At 40.6% G+C, this 11,587-nt stretch overlaps 1 pseudogene; it reads left to right on the top strand.

Moving 5' to 3' along the window:
• The first annotated feature begins 645 nt into the window (after nucleotides 1–645).
• On the top strand, nucleotides 646–1,040 carry LOC118854182 (annotated as a pseudogene).
• Nucleotides 1,041–11,587: the final 10,547 nt, after the last annotated feature.

Below are 11,587 nucleotides of genomic sequence, written 5' to 3'. Positions count from 1 at the left end.
CCACCCCGCCCAATTCTTAATGACTCACCTTCCCTGGCTGAACAAGTTGCGGTACATGATTGTGACGGAATATTTTTGTGCTATAAGAAATGACAAATTGAATGGTTTCAGAAAAACCTGGGAAGACTTATATGAATAGATGCAAAGTGAAGTGAGCAGAAGAACACTGTACACAGTAACAGTGATATTGTAGCAAAGAGTAACTGTTCAAGGCTTAGCTACTCTAATTAATACAATGACCCAAGATGATTCCAAAGGACTCATGAAGAAAAATGTTATCTGCATCCAGAGAGAGAACTGAGGAACTCTGAGTGCAGATTGAAGCATACTTTTTTCCCACTTAATTTATTTTTCTTGCTTTTTTTTTTGGAATATGGCAATATGTTTTGCATGACTTCACATGTATAACTGGTATCATGTTGCTTGCCTTCTCAATGGGTAAGGGAAAGAGAAAATATGGAACTCAATTTAAAAAGAAATAATGTTTTAAATAAATAAAGCAAAATTTTAAAAATTACTCACCTTCCCTCACCACCATTCCTCTCAAAAAACCACCCCTCTCATCTCCCCTGAGCCTTGGTTTTAAAAAGTAGGGAATATAGGTTCTTCCTTTTTCCTCCATCTTGGAGTCTGAGAGGCCTGGTGGAAACAGGACTTCTAGAACAGCAAAATGTCTGGAAGACTGTGGTCCAAGGCCATTTTTGCCGGCTACAAACGAGGCCTATGAAACCAGAGGGAACATACAGCTCTCCTGAAAATTGAAGGAGTCTATGCTCGGGATGAAACTGAATTCTATTTGGGCAAGAGATGTGCTTATGTATACAAAGCCAAAAACAACACAGTGACTCCTGGTGGGAAACCAAACAGAACAAGAGTTATCTGGGGAAAAGTTACTCGGGCTCATGGAAATAGTGGAATGGTTCGGGCCAAATTCAGAAGCAATCTTCCTGCCAAGGCCATTGGACACAGGATCCGAGTGATGCTCTATCCCTCAAGAATCTAGAATATGAAAACTGATTAAATAAAATTACACATTTTTTGCAAAGGTAAAAAAAAAAGTAGGGAATATAATACTTCATTTTATAATATGGAGAAAAGGGAAATGATCTGGGATAGGTGAAAGAAATTCAGACTAAAGTTTGTAAGATTGATGATAGATCTTTTGGATAATAGGAAGGGGGAACAGTAGTTGCTTAAAGCCCTCAAGGTGTGTGTGTGTGTGTGTGTGTGTGTGTGTGTGTGTGTGTGTGTGAGGGTGGGCTTTTTGGTGTCAAAAGTAGAAAGAGAAGATGGTTTCAGAAACCTTTGCCTTAGACTATGTCAAGACTTTGCCTAAGGCCAGCTGTTGGCCACTTTCTCATCTCTACTAATTTCATGGAAAACTTCTCATAAAACTTCAGAAGATGAATTTTCCTGCCTGAGTCTGGCAGACTGCATGGGCTAGCTCAGTGCTTAGGCTTTTGGGGGTTGATGAAGCCCCTAACTACTCCACCTAATCGTGGTGACTCCAAATTGGAAACGACAAATCAATGCACTTATTGGTCACTGACCAGAAGGGCTTTGCTCTTGGCTCTCTCTTTCCCCAACCCTCTAGGTAGCATGATGGAATTCCAGGAATCTAAGGAGTGGAGGAGGGCTGGGCATTCTTCATCCTGGCAGCAGGTTAGTTGCTGCCAAATAACAGCTAGAACTGAGACTCAAGTCCTCTAGCATGAGCCTGGACCTCTGGCTACCTCTTCTGCTCTTTATTCTTTGCCTGGTCCTGGGACCAAGTATTAACCTCTAGTTGGGTGTGCCTACACTTGGATGATTTCAAGAGGTCCTAGGTCCATCAAGGGGAGCTAACTGGAAACAGAAGTTTCTCCTTTGAAGAGGGTAACCATTGATAAGGGGAGAAGCTCAAGTCCTTGTCTGGCTGGCTAGTAGACGTGGACTTCGAGGGGATGAATAGTGCAGAGCTGAGGTGAAATGTAACAATGCATCATCAATAGTCCCCAAAACTATTTTATGTTCTGATGATATTTTAGGTATCAACCTCCTAAGGGAGTATAACATAGTTATATTATTTAGCATTGTGCTATGTTCTGGAGATACAAATTTGTTGTTGTTCAGTCATTTCAGTTGTGTCTGACTCCTTATGACTCCATTTAGGTTTTTCTTGGAAAAAATGTTGGAATGGTTTGCCATTTCCTTCTTCAGCTCCTTTTACAGATGAGGAAACTGAGGCAAATTGGGTCAAGTGACTTGCACAGGATCACATGGGTAGGAAGTGTCTGAGCTCAGATTTAAACTCTAGAAGTTGTGTCTTCCCGACTCAGCACTCTATCTGCTGCACCACCTAGCTGCCCCAGGAGATACAAATACAAAAAACAAACACACACTAAAACAAAAACAGAAACAAAATCCTTGCCCTCAAGGAGCTTACTTTCTATTGAAGGAGACTATACATAATAATAGTGACCTAAAAGGGGCACTTTGCTCCTAAAAGTTACAGGACTGGTAAGTGAACCTTAGGGGAGTAGATCAGACACTTTCCATCCAGGAATAGTGGAAATGTTGATTTCAGAACTGGAGGGGGGTAGGGAGGGGAAAGGTGAAAGGATATGAGCTTGAGGGCAAGGCAGCTGGTGAGAAGACCATGAATTCCCTAGGAAAGTGAAACAAGGCTAGCACTTTTCCTGAAATAATGGTTTGGAGAATCAGTCATCAATCAGGAGAGTAGAGGCCCAGGGTGGAAGTTTCTTTAGGTCAAGATGGTAGTTGGAGATGGTGAGAAGACTGAAGGTTGAGCAGATAAACAAGAGGCAGCCCACAGGGAAATACTGCTGACTTTCTATGATGGCAAACATCAAGCAGGAGAATCCTGGATAGGATTCACTGCCTATTTTATAGAGCACTTTCAAGATAATGCTCTAATTCAGTTTCTCTGTAGAGTCTCTTAGATCATCTATGATGTCTGCCTTAAAAAAATGTTTGCCCAGGAAATTCCTACATAAGAGGAAACTTGTTCTCCCAGATTTTACCACTGTAAGTTAATTTTGACTGAAACAAAGATTCCTGCCCTCTTCTCAGTTCCCATCTTTGACCTCTTAGAAACATATTGACTCCAATGATCACCTTATCCCAATGGATATTTTCTCTTCTCTTGATTTTGATGGTATTGATATCTCCTTTTACCTGCCTGATCACTCCTTCTCAGTCTCCTTTCCTGTATTTTTATCAACACTTCTCCCACTAATTGTAGGCAGTTCCCAAGGCTCTGTACTATACCCCCTTCTCTTTTCCCTGTGTAATATTTCACTGAGGAATTTTATCAGCTCTCATAAATTTAGCCCCGCTCTGTTCCCTTGAGTTCTAGTCCACATCACCAGCTGCCTTTTGGACATCTCAAACTGAGTGCCCCATAAGCATCTCAAACTCAGCACATCCAAAATAGAACTAATTATCTTTCACCCCAACCCTTTCCCTGTTCTGAACTTCCTTTCTACTATCAAGGACACCGATATCCTCCCATTCACTTAGGCTCATAATCTTGGTGTCATCACTGACTCTTTCCTCACCCCATATATCCAACCAGTTGCCAAATCTTGACATTTGTGCCTTCAGAGCATCACTTGCATGTGCATTCTCCTCTCCTTTCACATAGTCACTATCCTAGTTCAGATCCTTATCACCTCTTGCTTGCACTACTACAGCAGCCTTCTCGTTAGTTTCCCTGGCTATAATCTCTGCTCACTCCAATTCATCCTCCACTCAACTGCCAAACTGATTTTCCTAAAACTTAAATCCTACTATATGATCATTCCCACCACTCCATAAACTTAAGTTCTTCCTTATTGTCTCCAGGATCAAATGCAAAGTCCTCTGTTTGGAATTTAAAGTTCTTTTTAACATGACCCCTTCCTCTCTTTCTACTCTATGTAGACTTTGCACCCCTCCATGCAATCTGCAATCCACCTACACTGACTTATTTGCAGTTCCTCATACCCAGAATTCTATCTCCCTTCTCCAAATCTTTGCACAGGCTGCCCCCAACCCCCATGTGTGGAATTCTTTCTCATTTTTGGCTCTTAGTTTCCCTGGCTTCCTTTAGCTCAAACCCTACCTTTTGTCATATGCCTTTCCTGGGTTTTCCCCACTTGTGCTCTAAAGTTAGCTTCTACCAACACTTTATGTATCTTGTATAATCCAAGTTTTCTTGTTGCCTCCCCCATTTGAATGTGAGCTCCTTGAAGGTGAAGACAGTATTTGCCTTTCACCATATTCCACAGCATCTGTAACTTAATGGTAATGACCAAGATTCAAAACCCTCCTGGTGCTCTCCTGTCCACATCATTTTGGTGCCCTTTATGGGAAGTGGGAAGTTTCTCCTCTCTGTTTCTCTAAGAGTACCCTAAATACTTGGGGTTTCCTGTGAGGAGATCCAGCAAAACCAAGCAAAATGGAAGGAGGCAAGATGAAGTTAAGTCAACAAGGCTTTATGACAAGTTTATCGTGCGCTAGCACTGTGCTAAGCATTGGCTATACTAGGAGTGGGGAACCTGTGACCCCAAGGCCTCATGTGGCACTCTAGGTCCTCAAGTGCAGCCCTAAGAGTCAAAGAGCTGCACTTGAGGACCTAAAGGGTCACGTGTGGCCTCAGAGCCACAGGATCACCACCCCTGGTATATACATGAAGGCAAAAAGAATCCCTGTTCTCAAGAAGTTTACAGTCTCATGGGAGAGTCAACATACAAACAACTATGTACAAAGAAGATACAAGTAGGATAAATTATAGATAATAACAGAAGGAAAACACGGGCTTTAAGGAGGTTTTGGCAAAGATTTCCTATAAAAGGTGAGATTTTTTCTGGGACTTGAAGGAAGCCAAGGAAGTAAGAAGGCAGAGATGAGGAGAGAGTTCCAGGAATGAGGATATCCAATGAAAAGGTACAGAGTTAGGACATGGAGTGTCATGTGCAAGAAAAAGCAAAAAGGCCAGTGTCCCTGGATTATAGACTCTATGGAAGAGTGTAAGGTGTTAAGACTAGAAAGGTAGGAAGGGATCAGATTATGAAATACTTTAAAAGCTAAACAGATAATTTTGTATTTGATCCTTGAGGTGATAGGAAGCCAGTAGAGTTTATTGGGTAGAGGAGTGACATCATAAGACCTACACTTTAGAAGATCACATCGTCAACTGACTAGACATTGAACTGGAGTGAGGAGAGGTTAAAGGGGAGACCAGCCAGAAAGCCATTGCAATAGCCCAGGCATGAAATGATGAAGGCTTGCCCCAGGGTGGCAGCAGTGATGAAAGAGAGAAGAGGACAGTCAAAAGATCTTTTGAAAGTAGAATTAATGGGAGTTGGCAATAGATTTTATATGGGGAGTTAGAATGAAGAGTTGAAGGTTAAAAAAAAAACACCTTTGTTTTGAGCCTGGGTGACTGGGAGGTTGGCAGTGTACTCAAGAATAACAAAGAAGTTTGAAAAAGAGGAGAGTCTGGAAAAAAAGATAGTGAGTTTAGTTTTGGAAACTTCGAGTTTGAGATGACTATAAGACATCCAGTTCAAGATGTTTAACAGTCCTTTGAGATGTGAGACTGGAGGTCAACAGAGATGTTAGGGTTGGAAAAATAAATCTGAGTGTTATCTACATATAGAGGATAATTGAATCTGTGGGATTTGATGAGATTACCAAGCAAAATAGTATATAGAGAGAAGAAAGCCCAAGGCAAAACCTTCAGGGACACCCATGGTCAGTGATCTAGGTAAAGATCCAATGAAGAAGACTGAGAAATGGCAGTCATATGGATAGGAGAATCTGGAGAAGGAGAGAGTATCTGGGAAAAGAAGGTGATGAGCAGTTTCGAAGGTTGACCTGCAGAGAGGTAGATAAGGATGAGGATTGGGTAAAGACTATTATGTTTGGTAATTAAGTGATCCTTGGTAACATTGAAGAGCATAGTTTTAGTTGCTTGATGATTAGAAGCCAAAGAACAAAGTGAGAGGAAAGGAAGTAGATGCATCTGCTATAAACAGCCTTCTCAAAGAGTTTAGCCACAAAAGGGAAGAAAGACAGGAAATGATATTTAGTGAGGATGGCTGGATCTAGTTAGCATTTTTTGAGAATGAGGGAGATATATATATATATATATATATATATATATATATATATATATATATATATATATATATATATGTCTGTAGGCTTCAGGGAAGCAGCCAGTAGACAGAGATTGAAAACTAGTGAAAGAATGAGGGTGATAGAATGAACAATCACCTGGACAAGACAGGATGGAATGGATCACTTGTGAATGTGGATGGGTTAGCCTTCTCAAAGAAGGGCCACCTCATCATGTGAGACAGAGGTAAAGGCAGAGCTAGTGGCAGGGGCAATATAGGTGACATAAGATGAGGAGAAGGAGAGAAGAGGAAGTTCTTGGTGAATGGCCTCAATTTTTATGGGCTGAGAGGGTGGGGGAAGGGAGAGCCATGGAAGATTTGAGGAGGGATGAAAAGGTTTGGAAGAGCTGCTGTTGGAGACTGGGGAAGTGAGTCAATTGGGGGATGCAAAAGGACTGCCTTGCTGTAGTGAGGGCCCAGTTGAGATTATGTAACATGAATTTCTAGTGGATCTGATTAGCATAGTTTGTGATTTTCTCTACGTTCATTTAGTAACACATGGGTAGGAGTGAAGGCAACAGATGGTGGGAGTAACCCAGGACTAATGCTTCAGTATAAGAGGGCCAGGGCCAGGAACTCAAGAGAAGAGGACAGTGTAGAGTTAAACTGGTTCACTAAGGGGGTCAAGATGGGGAATGGAGAAGATTGTAACTAATGCAGGTGGGACAGCCTAGAAAGAACTAGAGAATCAATGAAAAAAATCAATTGAGGAAATCGGTAGCTTCAATATTTTGCTCCTAACCAACCTCTTACCTTGCTCATCAGCCTTGCCACCATACCCAGAGCCCCCATGCACCGGAGAATTTAGCCATTTTGGTTATAGAATTTTAATCCTGGGGCCCCGCTGCATTGACTGATAAGTACCCAAGAAGAATCACCAAAGCTAGGCCGACCTCATCCATGCTTCATTTTACATCTGCTTTAGAATCCTTAAAAATGCTCAGAAATACTTCATAAACATGGCTGTATTAAGCAACTTTTTGGGAACTAAATTAGCATTCAGAGGTAGAGCTAATAAAGCACTGGATCTGGAGGAAGACCTGAATTTCAATCCAGCTTTAGATACTTACTAGTTGTGTGACCCTGGGCAAGTCACTTTACCCATTTCTCTTAGTTTCCTCAACTTTAAAGGGGAAAGGGGGCAATAACATTACCTACCCCACAAGTGCTTGACACATAGTAAGCCTGACACATAGTAGGTGTTCTATAAATTCTAGTAGTTATTGCTAGCTATTTCCAGATGGAGTTTGGGGAAGATTCTTATTTTTCCTGAACCAATTTAATTTAATCAGTTCAACAAGCATTTACTGAGCCCCTTCACCATACAACGTAAAAAATACCAGTTCCCTGATCAAACCATTATGGTAGAGATGAGAGGGCCATGGATTTAGAGCTCAAAAGCTCCTCACAGACAAATAAGTACCAGCTCACATTTTACAGAAAAGGAAACAGGCCCAGAGAGGTGAAAGCAACTGAGCCAATGTCATCACAAGCAGAAAGTAACAGAACCAGGATTCAAATCCAGTTCCCATTGCAATTCTTTGTTAAGAACCTTATTTATTTTATTTTTAATTTATGAAATAAAACAAGCATTTCTATAACATAGTAGAATTTGTAAAAAGATAACTGTACGTGCAAATCTATTATGTACAGTTTGTGATTCCTTTTAAAAATACAGCAAAGTTACCATATGGCTTTCTTTTCCCCCCTTTTTTTTCTCTCCCCACTCCCAGAGCTGGCTACCATTACATACTCACACACACACACACACACACACACACACACACACACACACAATCATTCTATGCATACTTCTATTTATCAGTTCTTTCTCTGGATGCAGATAGCATTCATACGTCCTTTGTAGTTAATTTGGGTGTTTATAATAGTCAAACTGACTTAGTCGCTTAGAGTTGTTCTTAAGACAACATTGCTATTACCAAATACAAAGTTTTCTTGGTTTTGCCCATTCTAATTTTAATGCTCTTTCTACCATACTAGGCTGATTGCTCACTATAATTTAATAGTACCTTTAAAAAACAAACAAATAAAATGTCAGTTCAAATATATTAATATTTTGTTCTGAAGCTTAGCAAAAAAAAACCCACTCATGTTAAATGAACTTTTGCCCTCAAAACTAAAATTTAAAAAGAACCATATAATTTAACTCTTCTTCTATTCCTCACCCCCCTTCCCCTGAATTCCCCTTTCTGTTGAGGGTACCACAACTCTTTCAGTAGGTAAGACTCATAACTTTGGAATCACCTTAACTTTTCCCTCTTGTTCACTCTCCATAACCAATAAATTTCCTAGTCCCTACAACATCTCTCCTAATGATCCAGGCCTCCTAATCCTAACCTTGAATGCCTTTTGCCTAGCCTCCTATAATTATAGTTTTCTAATTAGTTTTCCTGCCTCTTCCTGTCTCTTCCTCTCTCCAATTCAACCTACAAATAACTGTCAAAATAATCTTTGCAGGAATGGATCTGACCATGCCATTCTCCCTCACAAAAATCCTTCACAGGTTCCTTTGACCTCTACGACAAAATAGAAAGTCTTCTGTCTGCATTTAAGGCCCTCAATAATCTGGTTTCAAACAACTTTTCCAGCTTTATGTCTTTCTATTGCCCTTCTGAAGTATGATAGCCACCTACTTCTGCTATTTGTTACATATGGCAGGATGACCAGCCCTGATCGAGGCTCCTAGAAATAGATAAGTAGTTCACTAACACACAATCAATGGGGAGCCCAGGGCCACTTTCACACGTGGTGGCTACTCAGAAAAAAAAATGTTCAAGGCACTTTCAGTCAGAATCCACTCAAAATCATAGCTCTTGAGCCCTAATCAATGTATTTCCTTTTACCAGGCCAACCAGAGGGCACACATGTTTAAAGAAAAAGACATTTAATCAAATGTCATAGCAAAATAAGTGACAAGGATGATCTAAGCAGGTAGAGGTCAATTCTCCATTGCTCAACATGGAGCCAGTACAGAGGGGACAGATATATATATACACATATACATATACATATATATATATATATATATATATACACACACACGCACACATATATATATATATATGTATATATATATATGTCCCAACTTAAATGATCAGCTGTTCAATCAACCAGTCTTACTCATTGGCTTTATATTATGCATGGGAAAGACTTTCAAACTATAGGAATGTTCCAAGAGAATGATATTCATATAGGCTGGGGAGACTTGGCTATGCCCCAGAGGTCGTCTATAAATGATCAAGATAGAGAACTGGAATTATTCAAGAGGTTAGAGCAAACGTGTCATTCTTGACACCCTTGAGGAGCAAATTTATATAAAGCTGTGGCAAAGAAGGAAGATATGGAGCAGGATAATTGGCCCCACAGAGATCTCAGGGCAGAAGACTCGAGCTGAGGGATGTCTTGAGAAAAGGTTGGCTTTTTCTCCAACTTCAGCTGCCTGTATATACACAGATGTGAAAATATAATCTACTGTTTCATTGCCTAGTAATGGATTTTTCCACTAAACAGAATTTTGCTTCAACCACAAAGAGGCCAGAGGCTAACTCGAGAGAGATCTAAATGTAAAGTTAGGCAAAGAGCCCAGCCTCTGCCTAAATGTTAGGAATTTTCCTAGCTGGGGATTTGGAATAATTATAATTGAACTCCTAACATTTTCTCTAAAATAAACTACCCAAAGTCCAAAAGGAGGAAACCTTATGAACCTTGGGGGACGTTATATTATCCCTAGCTGTGAGCTAATTTTTGTAACAAGGTGTTACATACGGAACATTCATGGAGAATTATGTGTGACCAGAGCAATTCATGCTTCCTCATACTCCTATCCGCAAGTTTCCCCAGTGCAAAGGGAGTTGAAACTGATAGAAAGTTTCCCCCAAGATCCGAGCCCAAAAGCCCAGAGAGGCCAGAGTATCTAGTCCTTCTATCTCTGCTATACGACAGGTGTTCGATTCCATTCCAGTATAAGGTCAAAACCAAATCTAAAATTGGGGTTACAGGTGATGTCTATTGGCAGGTAGGCAAGGCTCCAACTGACAGCAGAGTGGCAGGGTTGGCTCCCCTTCAGGCTCTTCAGGGTTCCAAGAAACTGCTGTGGATGATCCCATTGTCCAAGCAGCTTCTTCCTTGTAGGGGAAGTGGTCTTTAGCTTATAGCCTCAGGAATTCTATTCATCTCTTTGGAAATAGAAATCTTATCTAGCCCAACCCAGCCAGTTAGCTGGAGAAGCCCTCTGGTATTTTTAAGTCTGTCTTATGAATGTCTCTTTGCTCAGCTACCACCCAGACACTAAATGGTCTCTGAGTTCTCATCCAAAATTTATTTTAATACTGAGAGTACTGCCGGGTCACTAACTGCAGCCCTTTCAAAATATCACCAGGACTCCACCTAGCAAAACTGGAAAGGATCCGACTGAAGCCAGAGAGAAGAGATTATTTAGATTTTCAGTACATAGATTTTCAACCTGTATAATGCTATTAGGTCTCATTCAAATCAGCTCAAAAGTGAGACAGAAAAGGGCTGGATAGAATCAGGTGAAGTAATGAATATTTGTGTTTCTTTCCTCAAGCAGCAAAATCATTGCGTTCCAGAGGTTCAACCTAAAGATAGGGTTCAGCCTATAACTTCCTCTATTGTCTTTGTTCCAAATTTATCTGAAAGAATTCAAAATGTCGTTTGTTAGAGTGGAGTTAACAGAGTATCTAAAGCAAATGACTTGCAAATCTTCGTGGACTAGCCCTAATTTTGCCTTCTCCGTAAGACTCTTCCAGAAGACATCAGCCTTGATAAATCATTTCCTCCCTATTTGGAAATCCTTTTGCTCTTAGTTTTTGTAGCTATCATTGGGCACCTTGTGTGGGGAGGGAGAAAAAAGAGGCAACAAGCATTTATTAAGTACCTACTATGTACCAGCAGGTACTGTACCAAACTCTTTACAACTATTATCTCATTTAAGATTCAAAACCTTGGGGAGTATTATGCTCATCTTAGAGCTGAGGAAACTCATGTAAGCCAAGGCTGAGTGACTTACCCAGGATCACACAGCTAGACAGTGTTTGAGGTCAGATTTGAACTCAGATCTTCGTGGATCTGAACCCAGCACTCACTGTACTATAACACCTAGATGCCTAGTGTGGGTAGTTATCCTTTTTACATATACGTGCTGTCTTCCCACCTAGACCATGAGAACCCGCAATTTATTTCTCTTAACATTTTATATAGCATGAAGCCTTGTACCAAATAGTTGTGCCTTAATAAATGTGTATTAAAAATGGTAATGCCAGCAGTTCATGGGGGCGGGGGAGCTAAAACTATTAGAGGGTTGCCAGATTGACAATCAGAAAAACTAAAATAATATTAGGTTGAATTGAGAGACATAATCAGAGCAAGAACTAGGATGG

The sequence above is a fragment of the Trichosurus vulpecula genome, chromosome 6 (assembly GCF_011100635.1).
Source record: "Trichosurus vulpecula isolate mTriVul1 chromosome 6, mTriVul1.pri, whole genome shotgun sequence".
Taxonomy (NCBI): domain Eukaryota; kingdom Metazoa; phylum Chordata; class Mammalia; order Diprotodontia; family Phalangeridae; genus Trichosurus; species Trichosurus vulpecula.
Note: the sequence above shows the minus strand (reverse complement) of the source record. Positions and strands in the feature narration are given on the sequence as shown.